The 19,842-nt window shown below is 43.5% G+C and overlaps 1 protein-coding gene across 15 annotated transcripts in view; it reads left to right on the top strand.

Moving 5' to 3' along the window:
- The window catches only part of EIPR1 (EARP complex and GARP complex interacting protein 1), a 129,876-nt gene extending 128,550 nt beyond the window's left edge, over positions 1-1,326 (top strand). For all 15 annotated transcript variants that reach the window (XR_013956693.1, XR_013956694.1, XR_013956695.1 and 12 more), the window contains one exon: positions 438-1,326. The gene's annotated coding sequence lies outside the window, so the exon portion shown is untranslated. The remainder of the gene's footprint in view (positions 1-437) is intronic.
- The last annotated feature ends 18,516 nt before the right edge of the window (positions 1,327-19,842 follow it).

Below are 19,842 nucleotides of genomic sequence, written 5' to 3'. Positions count from 1 at the left end.
TTTTTGCCTCTTACTTAGGCAGATAGTATTCATTTATGGGCAGCTGGGGTATTTTTTGGTTTTTTGTTTGTTTGGTTTGTTTGTTTGTTTTAAAGTACCTTTGAAAGGTTCAATGTGATTGGATTTATGTTGTTGGGAGACTCACTTATAGAGTGTTTCTGCCTTAATTATTCTACTGAATGAAAAACTTTCCTGGCTACCCAGTCAGGTTTATTACTTTAGAGACTGAGATTTTACAGAGATGGGACCAACTGAAGCATAAAACTCCCTCTGTCGTGATAGACTTTTCAGGACTTCGCAAACCAAAACCTACCTCTCAGTCTCCTGCCAAGATTTTAGCCCACTCACAGCTAGCCTTACAGATATAGCAAATTCCTTGTTTGTGAAAGAAGAGACATTTGTGACCTAACTTTCCACATACTCCTCTCCTTCAACAGCATAAAGTCTTCCAGGATCACTAGAACACAGGTTGGTAAGGCATCAGAGGTACCAAAGGAGGTTACTGCCAGAGGAATCACTATCATCATTACTCTCTCACTTCTGGAAAGAGGAAGACTGTCATTGCAGAATGGCCTGATCATTCAGACGCTCCACAAGCTGCCCTTCAAAACCTTGTGGGAAGTCTGTGTGCTTTGAGCTGCATGGTGGGTCAGTTCTTTCCTCCAGCTATTTTTTTTCCTTCTCTTCAGATGCCTCATTCAGCATTTTGATATACCTTAGGTCCATCTGTGAAGATCTACTGTCAGCCAGACAGCTTGCATATTGCAAATTGACACTGCAACTGGGCATTTATGGATTAATGAAATACGTAACTTTAAGATACATATTCAGTTTTTTACAGACTACAGCTGCAACACCAGCTACCAGTTTACATTGTCACCAACAATATGGACATTAGAACACCTTGACCAATTTTAAAAATTATGGAAGTAATAAATACCTTCATTATTTTTTCCAAACTCACTTCTCACAAATGAATCATTTGTCTTTAGAAGTAAAATTGCACTTGTTTCTGCGTGATTTCCAGAATTACTCTGAGAATGTATAATTTTATTAGATAGACAATAAGAGAGAAACTTTACAGGAAAGAAATAGTCCATCAGATGTCAATTATATTGTGTCCTATTGCCTTAGACTTGCTATTTAGATGTCTGGTGAATTTAGAGCAAACTGCTAAGTAATTTCAGTAGGGGATTTGCCATTATTTTCTTATATTTGTGCTTTCCTTTCTTTTCTACCTTCACTTACCTTTAAACATCTACTTTTTATGTTTTGATCAAAGCCAGAAAGATCATTGGTTTTTATTTTAAAAGTACTAGTACAACATGAATCTCTCTTCTCTTTTTATGATATGCTGATCTGTGATCTACTATAATAACTTACAAAGATGCTTATAAAGACCTGTACTTGTGGTCATAAAACTGGATAAACAGAAAATCTGGTTATGTGAGGAAAGAATTTTCTCCATTTAAGTGCAATGTTGAAATAAAACATTAGTACAAAGAAATCTGAAGGTATTGTATTTTAGAGATCAAATTATTGTGGTATTATGGTAATAATATAACATTTTCATAGGTCATCAAACTTCTAAAGAAGAGGATTGATTAAGTTAAGGAACCTATACAGAATATTAAGGCTATTTAAAGTATTCCTGCCAGACCCCTGAAAATAACAAGAGCCTTGTTAAGAAGTTCTGTTGCTAGGAGACGGTAACCACAGTGTCAGAATAACACGTTTTTATTTCAAATAAGAAGTGCTGGTTAATGCATCTAGTTAGATAATGAGCAATGGTAGACATGTGATGTAAAAGATTGGGTGAAATGATTAATTTGTGAGATGGGAAGCCAATAAAAAGTGCAGGTCTTTGAAGTCCAATAGTATGCCACAAGAACAGACTGGTGACCAAGATCCATTTGAAGCTGGAAGTAGGTAGATATCCTGCTCCAAAGTACTCAGATGAAGTAATTCCAGTTCCTAAATCAAATAACATAAATAAAGATAATTAACAGCTTTAAAAAAATTAGGTGTTTATACAGCATCAAGTTCAGCATAGGAAGGAAAGGCATGGTTCAAATTGCCACATAAACTAAACTGTTTAAAAGCTAAGTTTCTAAAAGCATCAGGACTTTGGAGAGACAAGGAGGATCTGTGTTACCAGGAGGAAGGCAGTACTTTATTCTGGGAGGTGCCAAGAAAGCTTTGGGAATACTGCAGATAAAAAATATCAAAATAAGTTCTTTGTAGAAATAATTCTATGATTACTCTCCACTGATTACTTCAGCAAGGGAAATTCTGAAGTGTCTAAACATATGGATTTAAAGAATTTGATCTAGGAACCATGATCCACATTCCTAATGTGTGGTTATGAAAGTGTGGCAGAGGGGCTATCTTGTTGAATTCCAACAAGGTACATTGTAAAGCTTACACTGCACTTTGGTTGTGTAAATATTCTCCACGGTGGTCCAGCTTTCCTGGCTTTACTAGCTTTAGGGACTCCTTAAAAGCCATGCTGACCAGTCTCAGCTGGATTCCAGGCAGGTAAAGGAGACTTCTGCCTCTAACTCTACACTCCCAGCTCCCCTTGGTATAGGTGCTTTGAAATGGTAAGTATAGGCTTTAGTAAATAGGTTGTATATGCAGGAGGAGATATTTTTTTAACAGCAGCATAATGTCATTCTCTCAAACATCTTCCTACATCTTTTTTGAATAGAAGCAGTCTGCAAGCTGGATGTAGCCCATCGACTGCTGGTTCAGGCACACTGAACTGCTCCTTAATTGTTCTTTGTTTCTTTCAGATTTTACGTTGATTAAATGAAAGGTTTAAAAATGTGAATCCACATTTTAAGAAATGTGCCCTTGCCAAGTCATTACTTATTTACCTAGTGCTGATTTCATAGAATCATAGAATAGAATCATAGAATAGTTAGAGCTGGAAGGACCTTAAGATCATCTAGTTCCACCCCCGCTGCCATGGGCAGGGACACCTCACACTAAGCCATGTCACCCAAGACTGCATCCAACCTGGACTTGAACACCGCCAGGGATGGAGCATTCACAGCTTCCCTGAGCAAACCATTCCAGTGCCTCACCACCCTCACAGTGAAGAATTTCTTCCTTATATCCAATCTGAACTTCCCCTATTTAAGTTTATAGCCATTCCCCCTTGTCCTATCTCTATAGTCCCTAAGGAAGAGTCCCTCCCCAGCATCCTTATAGGCCCCCTTTCAGGTACTGGAAGGCTGCTAGGAGGTCTCCACGCAGCCTTCTCTTCTGCAGGCTGAACAGCCACAACTTTCCCAGCCTATCTTCCCACGGGAGGGGCTCCAGTCCCCTGATCATCCTCGTGGCCCTCCTCTGGACTTGGTCCAACAGCTCCATATCCTTTTTATGGTGAGGACACCAGAACTGCACACAATACTCCAAGTGAGGTCTCACGAGAGCAGAGTGGAGGGGCAGGATCACCTCCTTCGACCTGCTGGTCACGCTCCTTTTGATGCAGCCCAGGATACAGTTGGCTTTCTGGGCTGCAAGCGCACACTGAAGCTGGCTCATGTTCATTTTCTCATTGACCAACACCCCCAAGTCATTCTCCGCAGGGCTGCTCTGAATCTGTTCTCTCCCCAACCTGTAGCCATGCCTGGGATTGCTCCGACTCAGATATAGGACCTTGCACTTGACATGGTTAAACTTCATAAGGTTGGCATCAGCCCACCTCACAAGTGTGTCAAGGTCCCTCTGGATGGCATCCCTTCCCTCCAGTGTATCAACCGAACCACACAGTTTGGTGTCATCGGCAAACTTGCTGAGGGCGCACTCAATCCCACTGTCCATGTCACCGACAAAGATGTTGAACAAGACCAATCCTAACACCGATCCCTGAGGGACACCACTCGTTACAGGTCTCCAGCTGGACATTGAGCCATTGACCACAACTCTTTGTGTGTGGCCATCCAGCCAGTTCTTTATCCACCAAGTGGTCCACCCATCAAATTGACGTCTCTCCAATTTAGAGACAAGGATGTCATGCGGGACAGTGTCAAATGCTTTGCACAAGTCCAGGTAGATGACGTCAACTGCTCTGCCCCTGTCCATAAGTTCCGCAGCCCCATCATAGAAGGCCACCAAATTGGTCAGGCAGGATTTCACCAACCACCTTGTTGTTTTTCATGTGCCTTAGCATGCCTTCCAGGAGAATCTGCTCCAAGATTTCACCAGGCAAAGAGGTGAGACTGACTGGTCTATAGTTCCCTTGGTCATCCATTTTCTCCTTGAAAATGGGGGTTATATTTCCCTTTTTCCAGTTGTCACACCTGACTGCCATGATTTTTCAAATATGATGGACAGTGGCTTCGGAACTTCATTTGCCAGCTCCTTCAGGACCCGCAGATGGATTTCACCAGGTCCCATGGAATTCTGCACATTCAGGTTCTTAAGATGGTCTCGAACCAGATCCTCTCCTACAGTGGGCCTAGGGTCTTCATTCTCACAGTCCCTGCATCCGCCTTCCAAGACTTGGGTGGTGTGGTCAGAGACTTTGCCAGTGAAGACTGAGGCAAAGAAGTCATTAAGAACCTCAGCCTTCTCCAAATCCATGGTAGCCAGTTCTCCTGATAGCTTCCGGAGGGGGCCTACGTTGTCCCTAATCGGTCTTTTATTCGCTACGTGTCTACAGAATCCCTTCCTGTTATCTTTCACATCCCTTGACAGATTTAATTCTAACTGGTGCTTAGCATTCCTAACCTGGTCCCTAGCTTTCCGGACAACATCCCTGTATTATTCTTGCCAGGCCACCTGTCCCTGCTTCCACCTTCTATAAGCCTCTTTTTTCCTTTGAATTTTCCTCAGCAGCTCCTTATCCATCCAAGGAGGTCTCCTGGCCCTCTTGCTGCACTTCCTTCTAGTCGGGATGCAACACTCCTGAGCTTGTAGCAGGTGATCCTTGAATATCAACCAACAGTCTTGGGCCCCCTGCCCTCTAGGGCTAAATCCCATGGAACCTTACTAAGCAGGTTCCTGAAGAGGTCAAACTCTTCTCTCCTGAAGTCCAGTGCAGTGAGCTTGCTGCACGCTCTTCTCACTGTCCTGATGATCTCAAATTCGACCATCTCATGATTGCTGCAACCAAGACTGCCCTGGAGCGTCACATTTCCAACGAGCCCTTCCCTGTTGGTGAGCACGAGGTCAAGCATGGCACCTCTCCTTGTCATTTCCTCTATTACTTGCAGAAGGAAGTTGTCTTCCACACAATCGAGGAGCCTCCTGGATTGCTTGTGCTGGGCCTTACCTTCACTCCAACAGATGTCAGGGTGGTTGAAGTCCCCCATGAGAACAAGGGCCTCTGAGTGTGAGGCTGTTCCTATCTGTCTATAGAGTGCTTCATCCACAGATTCCTCTTGATCAGGCGGTCTGTAACAGATCCCCACAGTAATGTGTTCCATCACTGTTCTCCCTTTAACCCTGACCCATAAACTCTCTGTTGACTGCTCACCTGTGCCCAGACAGAGTTCCATACTCTCCAGCCTATCCCTAACAAAATAGCAACTCCCTCTTCCTGTCTGCGGGGCCTGTCTTTTCTAAAGAGCCTGTAACCTTCTATTCCAACACTCCGGTCATAGGAGCCATCCCACCATGTTTCTGTGGTACCTATTATATCATACCCCTGTAGAAGTGCACACATCTGTAATTCCTCTTGTTTATTCCCCATACTACAGTGTTTGTAATAGGAGCCAAGCTCCAAATGAAGCCGGCTCATTAGCTGGAGTGGCTGGAATATCTCTACATTGCTCCAAGCATTTATTACAGGTGCTGGGAACTGACTGGATGTGTTGGGATGGAATGATGACACCTCCCCCAGCGTATCTGGTTTAAAGCATCCTTGACCAGTCTGGCAAGCCTCCTACCAAAACCACTCTTCCCGATCATGAGATGGTTGAATTTGAGATCCTCAGGACAGTGAGAAGAATGTGCAGCAAGCTCACTACCCTGGGCTTCAAGAGAGCAGATTTTGGCCTCTTCAGGAACCTGTTTAGTAAGGTTCCATGGGATTTAGCCCTAGAGGACAGGGGGGCCCAAGACTGTTGGTTGATATTCAAGGATCACCTACTGCAAACTCAGGAGTATTGCATCCCGACTAGAAGGAAGTGCAGCAGGAGGGCCAGGAGACCTCCTTGGATGGATAAGGAGCTGCTGAGGAAAATTCAAAGGAAAAAAGAGGCTTATAGAAGGTGGAAGCTAGGACAGGTGGCCTGGGAAGAATACAGGGATGTTGTCTGGGAAGCTAGGGACCAGGTTAGGAAAGCTAAGGCCTAGTTAGAATTAAACTTCGCTAGGGATGTTAAGGTTAACAGCAACGGATTCTATAGGTACGTAGCGAATAAAAGACAGACTAGGGACAACACAGGCTCCCTCCGAAAGCTATCTTTGTTATTTGGATATTTGGGACAGACACTGTCCCACATGACATCCTTGTCTCTAAATTGGAGAGACATCAATTTGATGGGTGGACCACTTGGTGGATAAAGAACTGGCTGGATGGCTGCATGCAGAGAGTTGTGGTCAATGGCTCAATGTCTGGCTGCAGACTGGTAACGAGTGGTGTCCCTCAGGGATCGGTGTTAGGATTGGTCTTGTTCAACATCTTTGTCGGTGACATGGACAGTGGGATTGAGTGCGCCCTCAGCAAGTTTGCCGATGACACCAAACTGTGTGGTTTGGTTGATACACTGGAGGGAAGGGATGCCATCCAGAGGGACCTTGACACACTTGTGAGGTGGGCTGATGCCAACCTGATGAAGTTTAACCATGCCAAATGCAATGTCCTATATCTGGGTCGGAGCAATCCCAGGCACAGCTACAGGTTGGGCAGAGAAGAGATTCAGAGCAGCCCTGCGGAGAATGACTTGGGGGTGTTGGTCAATGAGAAAATGAACATGAGCCGGCTTCAGTGTGCGCTTGCAGGCCAGAAAGCCAACTGTATCCTGGGCTGCATCAAAAGGAGCGTGACCAGCAGGTCGAAGGAGGTGATCCTGCCCCTCCACTCTGCTCTCGTGAGACCTCACTTGGAGTATTGTGTGCAGTTCTGGTGTCCTCAACCTAAAAAGGACATGGAACTGTTGGACCAAGTCCAGAGGAGGGCCACGAGGATGATCAGGGGACTGGAGCCCCTCCTGTGTGAAGATAGTCTGAGAAAGTTGAGGCTGTTCAGCCTGCAGAAGAGAAGGCTGCGTGGAGACCTCCTAGCAGCCTTCCAGTATCTGAAGGGGGCCTACAAGGATGCTGGGGATGGACTATTCATCAGGGACTGTTGTGACACAACAAGTGGTAACGGGTTCAAACTTGAACAGGGGAAGTTTAGATTGGATATAAGGAAGAAATTCTTTACTGAGAGGATGGTGAGGTACTGGAATGGGTTACCAGGGAAGTTGTGAGCGCACCATCCCTGGTGTTGTTCAAGGCCAGGTTGGACGAAGCCTTGGGTGACATGGCTTAGTGTGATGTGTCCCTGTCCATGGCAGGGGGGTTGGAACTAGATGATCTTAAGGTCCTTTCCAACCCTAACTATTCCATGATTCTAGGATTTTATGATTCTAATATCAACAGTGCATTCTGGATTTAGGTTTCTCCAGTTAAGCGCAGTTCTGGGCCAGCACGGGACAGTCAAGGCCAGGTCAGGGAGCGGAGATCTTGTCTCTCTGTATCGTCATTGCTGATCTCAGGCAACAAGAAGACTCTGTCCAAAGGAATAGCTGCACAGAAGTCAGTGGGCTTTAGTAGTGTTTTAATTGACTCAAATACCAAGTTGTAGATACTTCAAATTGGATGCTCAAAATCAGGAAACTTCAATGACACCAATTTATTCCCCTTAATAGAAGGATAACGCTACCAACCTCTCACATTTGAAAAGACATTCATTCTTACTTGAGATACACATAAAATACAACAGTGATGAACACCACTGAAGAGACTCAATGGAATTAATAATTCTCTCTCCATAACAGACTTGGATAGCCAGAAATGAGTGAGGCCTGAGAATGTGTAACAGGAAGAGGAGTTTCGAATAGCTACTTTACATGCATACAGAACTAGTGGTGCTCACTGACTGCTGAAGTGCCCTATGAAAACAAAGGCCATGACAATGTAATTAAATACTCTTATCAGGATAGACATACACACAGAAACTGAGTTAAAACTGCACAGGCATCCTTAATCATGTTTTTTCCTGGCTTTGCAGTCGTAATCATGTTCTTTTAATCTAGATCTATATTTGTAATTTCAATGCAATTTGGCAGTGGCACTATGAAAAAACAGGCACCACACTACAAAATGAACTTGACCTCAGCAGAAAAAGCCGTAGTGAAATAAAAATAAACTGATTCATTAAAGGACCTATTTCCCAAACCTGACTTAAATTATTTGCCAAATATAACTGCTCTTTCACTACACTAAAGTCTTAATATTGACTGGCAGCCATATAAACATGTTAGAGAACAAAGATCCTCCCACACTATTCTTGTTCTGGAATAGCTAGTGATGGTTGGACATTTCTTTATTGACTCTAACCACCTTGAATTCAGTCAGCAAGAGCACCAGCAAAGGGTCATAATTACACTCCCTCATATATAATGATACCTGAAACAATAGAAAGACAAATCTTTCCATTTAGTTTTGTGGGAAAAAGGAGCATGAACCTGAATGGATGGCTTCACATACAGACAGGGATGGCAAGGCCTGACCTATGCTACCTACCATGAAGACAGTCCGCAAGCGGGGAGCCTGAGGCTTGCCTTACATTACACAATTTGAGCACAGAAGAATAAAACAAGGAGATTAACAAGGGAGCAATTAAAAAGAAGTGAAGAAAGCACATGGGCACAGGACTGACAGAAAAGCAGACTCAGATAGGAAACTGATGCTTGTTTTTTCCTGCTCTTCTCAGTAAACTGCTATGTATTCTTTGCAAAGTGTACTGAAAAGACAGACTTTATACATAAGATAACCCTTAATGGGAAGAGGCCAAGGCGAGAGTATAGTGGCATGATTTCAGACCTATGTAAGAACACATCTGAATTTACAACTTGCAATTATTTCGTTGTTTCAGTAAGAATTATATACATATTTGAAGTTTATGAAGGATCCGAATCTGCGATTCGCTTCTAGGTGGACATGTAGAACACATATAAAAGTGAAGGGCATTTTTCTCATCTATTAGTTATCTGTTACTGCTGGACCTATGAACAGCTCTAGAGATTAATTCGATTTAAAACAGAAGCTGGATTTCCATTAAAAACTATATATATTCAATAATATGTATATTATGCTAGCAAAAATCCATTCTGAGTGTCCTGGGTTCAGCAGTAGCAGTCATTTTTCTCCTTCTTAGTAGCTGGTGCAGTGCTGTGTTTTTGACTTTCAGCCTGGGAACAGCGCTGATAACACCAGTGTTTTCAGTTGTTGCTCAGTAATGTTTACTCTGACCAAGGACTTTTCTCATGCTCTGCCAGGGAGGAGGGGAAGCTGGGAGGAAGCAGAGGCAGGACACCTGACCCAAACTAGCCAAAGAGATATTCCATACCACAGCCCATCATGCCTAGTATATAAACTGGGGGCAGTTACCCGGAAGGGCTGGATCACTGCTCGGGTTGGGCTGGGTATCAGTCGGCGGGTGGTGAGCAGTTATATTCTCTTCCCTTGTTATTTCTCTTATCATTATTATTATTGGTGGCAGCAGTAGTGATTTGTGTTATACCTTAGTTACTGGACTGTTCTTATCTCAACCCGTGGGAGTTACATTCTTTTGATTCTCCTCCCCATTCCTCTGGGAGAGGAGAGAAATAGTGTGAGGGGAGTGAGCGAGTGGCTGCGTGGTTCTGGGTTGCCAGCTGGGTGTAAACCACAACACTGAGGCATCATCTGAAACACAGTGAAATCACAAGAAAGGTTTCCAAAGGCTTCACCAAACAAGTTTTTGCTACTACCACCAGAAAAAAAGTGTGCTCAATGTAGCCCTCAGGTGAGAATCCAGTCAAGCTGGAATTTGTCCCAAGTCTATTTTCTAGACATGTTGTGATCATGTGCAAAATGTATGTCCTCCCTTCTGGCTACTCCTTAATTTGGGCAGTAGCCTCTGGGGAGTGAGATGGAAACATATTTCAAGTTGAATGGCTGACTTTATAAAGAAATAAATTATTCAAATTAATTAAGCTTTCTATTTTGTTGTTTCCCCCCTCTGTGAACTAACCAGGAGCAGCTTACCACTTTTATGTTTTCATATAAATCTCAAATGTATTCATTATTCATTGAGCAATTTCTGTAAATCAGACCTGGCCCTGTATAGCCTGATCCTGAGCAAGCTGAAAAAAACTCTTTACATTCAAAATGTGCACTTTTATCACTTTTCATTGGCTGCAAATACCAGGGTCTGCTTTCTTTCTTTTTTTTTTCTTTTTTCTATTTCCTGAATGGTTAACAGGATAATTTTACATTTGAAAGAGATAAACACCTCATTTCCACAAAAAACTTACTTATATGTATTTAATGTATAAGTAACTGTTTTAATGAATAATTCTGCCAGCAAAGCTTTTCACAAAAGGTTGTCCAATTTAGATGGAGGGGAGGGCATACAAACTTTGAATGTGAGTAAATACCTGAAAGTATTTTTATGCTATGCACCCACATTCCCTTATTTTCAAGGGAAGAAGCCATTGTGACAGCCAGGGGTAGCAATCAAACACATCAAGCACAACTTGTACAGATGTCCTGGTAACTTTTGCTACAATATGATTTTGCTGAGATGAGTATCCCCAGAGAGCAGCTTTCAGCACAGGGGTGAAGGGAAACCCCGCGTCCAGGAGCCTCAGTTCTGAGCGGCGAGAGCCAGCGAGGGAGCCTCGAGCCCTCGCCAGGCCTTGCCCAGGAGCCGGCATCTCTGCTGAGGTGAGCAAAGACTCACAGGGGGTGGAGCCAGGACACACGGCCACGCCTTGAGTGAATAAAACCCGCCCCAGCGAGCGAGCGTTCGCCTCAGGGTTAGGGCCGGGTTTGGGAGCTCTGCTCTGGCAGCCCCCGTGGTGGCAGCGCCAGCACCAGACAAAGCCGATGAGAGGGGAGGCTGCAGTGTAGAGCTCCGAGTGCAGAAGGTGTCTGCAGTGGTCTTGTGAGGGGAGGGTGCACAATGGGCAGGGCTGCCCTCGGTGCGCTCTGGTGGAGGTCCTCCTGCAGCAGGGGCTGCGCTGCGAACGCTGTCAATAGGCTGAAAGATGTCAGGGAAGCTGAGCAGAACCAATTACAGAAGGAGGAAGAAGACAATTAAAAGCAAGTGGCTTCCTCCAAATTCTGACGTCCCCACCCAGAACTGCTTTGCAGCTCTGCAAGGGAGCTTACGAGGAAATGCACACGGCACCAAAGGAACAAGGAGCTGATGCACCAGTAAAGAGAATCACAACTGGTGCCTCCAGGGACAAGCAGCGGGTCATAGCAGCAGGTGACTACTTTCAAGGGCAGAGGCACCCGTCTGTCGGCCTGACCCTCTCAAGGGAGGTGTGTTACTTACCAGGGGCTCGGATCAGGAATGTTGCAGAGTGGCTACCTGGTTGAGTAAGTCTCGCTGACTGTTACCTCTTGTGGTCCATGTGGGTGCTAGTGACACAGACAGCAGTAACCTGGGAATCGTTAAGAAGGACTACAGAGCCCTGGGAGAGGTGGTTAGGGGCTCTGAAGTTCAGATAGTTTTTTCATTGATCCTCCAGGTCAAAGGGGGAGGACCTTGAAAAGGCCACGTGGATCTGGCAGGTTAATAAATGGTTAGAACTGTGGTGCCATAGTCAGATGTTTGGTTATTTAGAACATGGGAATCAATTTAGTAGGCCAGGTCTACTGGGGCCTGGTGGAGCTGGTCTGACAAAGAATCACAGAACCATAGAAGAGTTAGGGTTGGAAAGGACCTTAAGATAATCTAGTTCCAACCCCCCTGCCATGGGCAGGGACACCTCACACTAAACTATGTAACCCAAGACTCCATCCAACGTGGCCTTGAACACTGCCGGAGATGAAGTATTCACAACCTCCTTGGGCAACCCATTCCAGTGCCTCATCTCCCTTACAGTAAAGAACTTCTTCCATATATCTACTCTAAACTTCCCCTGTTTAAGTTTTAACCCATTGCCCGTTGTCCTATCTCTACAGTCCCTGAGGAAGAGTCCCTCCCCAGCATCCTTATAGGCCCCCTTCAGATACTGGAAGGCTGCTAGGAGGTCTCCACGCAGCCTTCTCGTCTGCAGGCTGAACAGCCCCAACTTTCTCAGCCTGTCTTCATACGGGAGGGGCTCCACTCCCCTGATCATCCTCGTGGCCCTCCTCTGGACTTGGTCCAACAGTTCCATGTCCTTTTTATGTTGAGGACACCAGAACTGCACACAGTACTCCAAGTGGGGTCTCATGAGAGCAGAGTGGAGGGGCAGGATCACCTCCTTCGACCTGCTGGTCACGCTCCTTTTGATGCAGCCCAGGATACAGTTATCTTTCTGGGCGGCGAGCACACACTGAAGCCGGCTCATGTTCATTTTCTCATCGACCAACACCCCCAAGTCATTCTCCCCAGAGCTGCTCTGAATCTCTTCTCTGCCCAACTTGTAGTTATGCCTGGGATTGCTCCAAACCAGATGTAGGACCTTGCACTTGGCATGGTTAACCTTCATAAGGTTGGCATCAGCCCACCTCACAAGTGTGTCAAGGTCCCTCTGGATGGCATTCCTTCCCTCCAGTGTATCAACCAAACCACACAGTTTGGTGTCATCAGCAAATTTGCTGAGGGCGCACTCAGTCCCACTGTCCATGTCACCGACAAAGATGTTGAATAAGACCGGTCCCAACACCGATCCCTGAGGGACACCACTCGTTACCGGTCTGCAGCCAGACATTGAGCCATTGACCACAACTCTCTGCGTGCAGCCATCCAGCCAGTTCTTTATCCACCGAGTGGTTCACCCATCAAATTGATGTCTCTCCAATTTAGAGACAAGGATGTCATGTGGGACAGTGTTGAACGCTTTGCACAAGTCCAGGTAGATGATGTCAACTGCTCTACCCCTGTCCATCAGTTCCGCAGCCCCATCATAGAAGGCCACCAAATTGGTCAGGCAGGATTTCCCCTTAGTGAAGCCATGCTGGCTGTCACCAAGCACCTTGCTGTTTTTCATGTGCCTTAGCATGCCTTCCAGGAGAATCTGCTCCAAGATTTCACCAGGCACAGAGGTGAGACTGACTGGTCTGTAATTCCCTGGGTCATCCATTTTCCCTTTCGTGAAAATGGGGGTTATATTTTTCCCTTTTTCTAGTCGTTGAGAACTTCACCTGACTGCCACAATTTTTCAAATATGATGGACAGTGGCTTTGGAACTTCATTTGCCAGCTCCTTCAGGACCCGCGGATGGATTTCACCAGGTCCCATGGACTTGCGTACGTTTAGGTTTTTAAGATGGTCTCGAACCAGATCCTCTCCTACAGTGGGCCTAGGGTCTTCATTCTCACAGTCCCTGCATCCGCCTTCCAAGACTTGGGTGGTGTGGTCAGAGACTTTGCCAGTGAAGACTGAGGCAAAGAAGTCATTAAGAACCTCAGCCTTCTCCAAATCCATGGTAGCCAGTTCTCCCGATATCTTTCGGAGGGAGCCTGTGTTGTCCCTAGTCTGTCTTTTATTTGCTACATACCTATAGAATCACTTCCTATAGAATCTTTAACATCCCTAGCCAAGTTTAATTCTTAACTGGGCCTTAGCTTTCCTAACCTGGTCCCTAGCTTCCCGGACAACATCCCTGTATTCTTGCCAGGCCACTTGTCCTAGCTTCCACCTTCTATAAGCCTCTTTTTTCCTTTGAATTTTCCTCAGCAGCTCCTTATCCATCCAAGGAGGTCTCCTGGCCCTCCTGCTGCACTTCCTTCTAGTTGGGATGCAACACTCCTGAGCTTGTAGCAGGTGATCCTTGGATATCAACCAACAGTCTTGGGCCCCCCTGTCCTCTAGAGCTATATCTAGGGCTATATTCTGAGCCTGGAATTTGCTTCTGGAAATGTAGGTAGTTTATACACTTTCTGAATGTGACAGATACAATCTTTTACACTGGGGAGGAATAGTTGCATCCCCTTTTCTATCCATTATGCTATTAATTACAATTTCCACCTTGACTGAGACATGGCATCCTATTTTAAATCTTCCTGAGGGTTTGAAAAACTTTCTGATATCTCAGGGAATATCTCTATCAGCAGATTATGTTGAAGGTATAACATGTAACTGAGTCCTCTTCAAATGTTTTTTTTTTCATGGATAAGTGTTTTTGGTTTTGTTTTGGTTTGATTTGGTTTCATAGAATCATAGAATAGTTAGGGTTGGAAAGGAACTTAGGATCATCTAGCTCCAACAGCCCTGCCATGGGCAGGGACACCTCACACTAAACCATGTCAGCCAGGTGTCCTGGGTTCAGCAGTAGCAGTCAGTTTTTCTCCTTCTTAGTAGCTGTTGCAGCACTGTGTTTTTGACTTTTGGCCTGGGAACAAAGCTGATAACACCGATGTTTAGACTGACCAAGGACTTTGTGAGTCTCATGCTCCACCAGGGAGGAGGGGGGGCCGGGAGGAAGCAGGGACAGGACACCTGACCCAAACTAGCCAAAGGGGTATTCCATACCACAGCACGTCATGCCAGGGGATGTAACTGGGAGCTACCCGGAAGGGCATGTCCTCTTTTCTGTCGGGCTCTCTTTTCCGGTGGGTGGTATCGTATTCTCTTCCCTTGTTATTTCTCTTATCATTATTATTATTGGTGGCAGCAGTAGTGATTTGTGTTATACCTTAGTTACTGGACTGTTTTTATCTCAACCCGTGGGAGTTACATTCTTTTGATTCTCCTCCCCATCCCTCTGGGGGGTGGGGGGGGAAGTAGACAGCGTGGTTCTAATTTACAGCTGGGGCTTAAACCACGACACCAGGGCTCTGTCCAGTCTGGCCTTAAACACTTTAATGAATGGAGCATTCACAACTTCCCTGGCAACCCATTCCAGTTCCTCACCACCCTCACAGTAAAGAATTTCTTCCTTATATCTAATCTAAACTTCCCCTGTTTAAGTTTTAACCCATTACCCCTTGTCCTGTCACTACAGTCCCTAATGAAGATCCCTCCCCAGCATCCGTATAAGCCTCAGATACTGGAAGGCTGCTATGAGGTCTCCACGCAGCCTTCTCTTCTCCAGGCTGAACAGCCCCAACTTTCTCAGCCTATCTTCATATGGGAGGTGCTCCAGTCCCTTGATCATCCTCGTGGCCCTCCTCTGGACTTGTTCCAACAGTTCCATGTCCTTTTTATGTTGAGGACAGCAGAGCTGCACACAATACTCCAAGTGGGGTCTCACGAGAGTTTGGTTTGTTGTTTTGTTGGTTTTTGTCTCACAAGGTTTGGTTTTGTTTTGTTTTTAACTGGTTTAGAGTGTGGAAATACAGATGGCATACGATTATTTCACTTAAATATCAGAATGTTCATGTGCTGGCAGTAGTATTTCACTGTATCATAGCTCCTGTATAACAGCAGTTACTTAACTGGAACAAAGTACCTGACCAATGCTCTTGAACGAATCGCCCCATGCCCTGTCTTCTCCATCTCCACAGAAAAACTCAAATCGAAGCCCAAATGCTCAGGTATGGACAGATAAAAGAAGCATGAAGCAGAAGTAAAGCAATGAAATTTCAGATGGTTTTACAAAACACTTGAAAGTATAATGTTATGGTGGAACCTTTTGGTGATAGCTTGGTTGTCTCCTGTTTTAAGTTGTCCTTATTTAAAATGCTACAACAGAACTGAGAAGAACTGAAAGTTTCTGAATGTTTGTTTGCCTGATGGGAACTATTTAAATTATTTCATTATAAGAGCTATAAAATTTTTAGTATTACTTTTCTTTATGTACAGGTAGTTATGTCCCACTCATTCTCATCTCCTTAAACAACAGGAATATTAGCATAAGTTTACAACAGCTGTGAACAAGTTTATAAATAAAGAATTGTTGTTATTTTAAGTACGATTTGGAATAATAGTGCTTGCTTCTAATTTTAAAGGCTTTTTATTATAAAAAAATTAAGACATTAAAATTTAAATTGATTATGAAAACTGTAAGAATAGGTAACATTAGCAAGAACTTAATGAAAGGGGAAAAAAAAGGAAAGTGTATATTAGTATCCAGCAGTTTCAGTTTTTGTGGAACTTTTATTGACCTTATAGATGGGAACCTTTTGAATTTCAGTCAGGACAAATCTACCCGTAAAGGAAGAATTCCTTGTAGCAGCAGAGGCTGGAGAACAGCTCTGGTGAAGAGAGCTGAGGGACTTGGTGGACTGTAAGCTGAACAAGCTTGAACAAAAGCATAGTTGCAAGACTGATTCCCTTGGTACTGCTGGGCCATTGGAAATGTAGCACACTTGTGTATCTGGCAGCATTCAGGACTTTACACTTCTGCAGTGAAAAATGCAAAGAAAGTCCTAGCTGATGACTTTTTTTTGTTTTAAACATGGCCTATGTGCTTTGAATAAAGCCTTCTGCAGCTTTGATGACCGTAAACTTAATCTTGGGCTGAGTTGTCAAAAGAGCAGATTCCCATTGGATAGTCAGTAACTTGGATCTTGTTTTTTTATGTATCACATCTGTGAGCCTGCCTGTTAAAGGGAAGAAAAAAACCCCAACAAAACAAAATCAGTTTTCAGACAGCAGAACTCCTAAAATGTCTGAATCAGGAGAATATCAGCAAAAATATTTCCGAGTGAGAATTAATTTCTAGGTTTTTGTGTAGTTTAATCCACTATCTGGCTGTCATGTCCTGATAAAAGACTAGCTGAGTATTTCATTTCTCTAGCTTCACTAAGTCATTTTGTCTTTATTCTTTTGAAAGATACTTCAGAAGACATGACCACTGAAAAAAAGCAAGGTTTACTGTACAAGGTTTACTGGTCTGGGCATAACTTGGTGCTGATGATTAGCCTGACAGTTTCTGTACTCACGATGGTTTACTCCCAGCCAGGTAGGTATGTGTAGAAAGGTTGCTTATAGCAGCCTGTACCTAGCTGCAGTACCGTGCTTGCAATTACCATATCTGACAAAGAGTAAGCTGTGATTATAATATATGTGACATGGGAGGTCTTGAAATAAGCTTTCTTCTTGGTGATTGGCAGGAGAGGCTGAGTGGCTTTAGCATAGAGAACTGAAGTGTATTTCTGAATTGGTTTCACCTTTATTTCAGATAAACCAGAAGGGTAATAATTTCATAATTTCATTAAAATGTTATCAAGATCTAGAGAAGAATACTGTTCATTTGAATGTGGAAGAGAATCCAAGTGACTGCTTTGCATCAGTAAACTTCAGAGTGCTCTAGTAATTTGTCGTGCTTGACAGGAAGCAAAAGAAATTGAAGGAAGTGCGTGTATAGTGCTCTTATCACAGTTTTGGATTTAGCTGAACTTTACTCTTCAGTTCATTGGCTTGCGTGACATTAAAAAGACAAGAAAGGTCAGTCAAATGGCAACATCAAAAAGGTTCTTAAATTCCAAGGATGGCTCTTGACTTTGGCCAGGCTGGTGAATCTTTGGCTAGTTATCGTGGTATACAAGTAAACAAGCACTCTACTGTAGATGTAAAACTACGTTATTTTGATTTTCAAATAACATGCAGTGGTATAGCAACATTCCTGAATTTGCACCACACACAAAAAGTAGATTTTGCAAATACGCCACATCATTTTTTAACAGGTTCGAAAAGATGGAGGCTTTAATTTGTGTAAAGCTGTTTATGGTGCTATTTAAGACTCGACCTCTACCTTGATACTGTCATAAGTGGGAATATAATTAATATTTCTCCCTGGCACTAGGGCCAGCTGGTCAATAGTTGCTTGGGAAAGGAAAGATGTTATACCTGTACCAAGTAGGAGCTCTACTTTTTGAAGTTCTGCTTGCACCAAGTGGGGTTTCAGTTTGGTAGATAAGGGAGACGTAAATAAAACATTGAAAGTGCAGAAATGAAGGACTCTCTGAATTACTTACATTGACCTACAAGTTTTTGAAATCTCAGTGGACCCCCTGCATAGATAGACTTATAGCCAGTTTGGCATGCATTTATTCACTATACCCAACTCTTCCTCACATAAACGGTGTTGAAACCTGTAGTAAGGCTGGCAAGCTTCTGGAGTTAGCAAACTGTTGTAGCAGCACCTTCACTCTTTGAAGAACAAACAGTAAAGAATAAATGAGTCTTTCTCAAATGTCCACAGATGGACATTTATGGATGGATGTTAGCAGAATAATGTCAAAAATTAAAAATAGCAGTAAAATATTATTCAGGTGATTTAATCTAAGGCATCAAGGCGAGCTAGTTCAAGAAAGAAATGAAAAGGAATAATTCCAGAGATGACTGCTGATTTAACCTGTTGCAGTTAATACACTTCAGTGCTCTTGATATGCTTCCACTTGATGAATTCAATGGTAATGACTACTGAATCCATCAAAAATAAAAACATTCATTGTGGCTGACTTTTGAATTTAGAACAGCCAGAACAGAAAGTTAAGCCACTGGGCTATTTTGAGGCACCTCACCACTGCAGTAGATAGCATTCTCATTTCTTGCATAATGTATGCCTCTACACAGTGAGAGGAAGCTGAAGTGAATGAACAAGACCTACAGAGATGATGAAAACCATCACTTAACATATCATTTTCCCTAATTTCCTGAGAAAAAATTTATGCATCAGTTAATTTTCCAGACTAAACACGTTTCACAACTGTAGGTGTGCGTGACCACTGAGATAAACTTTTCTGCGCATCAATACAGATTGATTGTTTCTAGATAGTGCACCATGAGCAATTACATTTGTTCCCCCAAGATAAAAAGCCAAGTTACTGCTTAGAACTACTTTTTGGATTCTGTTAACTGCAGTTTCCTCTGCATTGTAGCAATTCAAACAGCTGAATGAACAGATCCTGACAAGACTAGTGAGTGCCCTTAAAAAATTTTTGTCAACACTAGGCTTCATTTTCATTGTGCAGTGGACTGGTAAGTTTCCATGTCCATAGAACACCTGTGAATAGATGCCGCTGTGGATACAAGCTACATCTTTAAGCTGATATTCCAGAACTCCAAGTAGTGAATCAATAGCATTTTTTGCTGCTGACATGAACTGCAGTATAAATAGATAATGATTATAACAGCATTAAAATAACTGTTCTAATGAAAATTATAAAGAGCTAGACATAGAGTATTTCAGTTGGAAGAGGCCTCTATGATCATCTAGTCCAGTTGCCTGACCACCTCAGGGCTGACCAAAACTTAAATAATGTTATTGACGGCATTGTCCAAATGCCTCTTAAGCAATGACAGCCTTGGGGCATCAACCACCTTTCTTTGGTCAATATGCAACACAGAATCCACAAGAATATCTTATAGCTAACTGCACCAAAGAATTGCACCTTAATTGCATGGTTCCTTTTTCTAAAGAAAGGCTCTGTAAAACATAAACTACTTTACAATAGCCAGAATTTATAATATAATTACCGGTTTTTTTATTTACTGGGAGAGATACATAGTTTTGGGGTCGTTTTTTTTTTGAGGGGGGAAGCCCCCTTTTTGCGTATGTCATTCCAACCATCTTAATTTCAAGTTATAATGGGCAAATTCCCAACTTTCTGGTATTCTGTGTTAGAAGCCAGTCCCAAGCCTGTCATCGTGATGGTAAGGAACAGAGTCTTTGGAGAGGCAGCATCTCATTTGCAGTGAATTCCTGGATGGTTTTTCTTAAATTGGCTCTTCCCCAGGAGTAGCTTAAA

Source organism: Psittacula echo (genome assembly GCF_963264785.1).
Source record: "Psittacula echo genome assembly, chromosome: 4".
Taxonomy (NCBI): Eukaryota; Metazoa; Chordata; class Aves; order Psittaciformes; family Psittacidae; genus Psittacula; species Psittacula echo.
The sequence above is the reverse complement of the archived record's forward strand: the minus strand, read 5'-3'. Positions and strand labels throughout refer to the sequence as shown.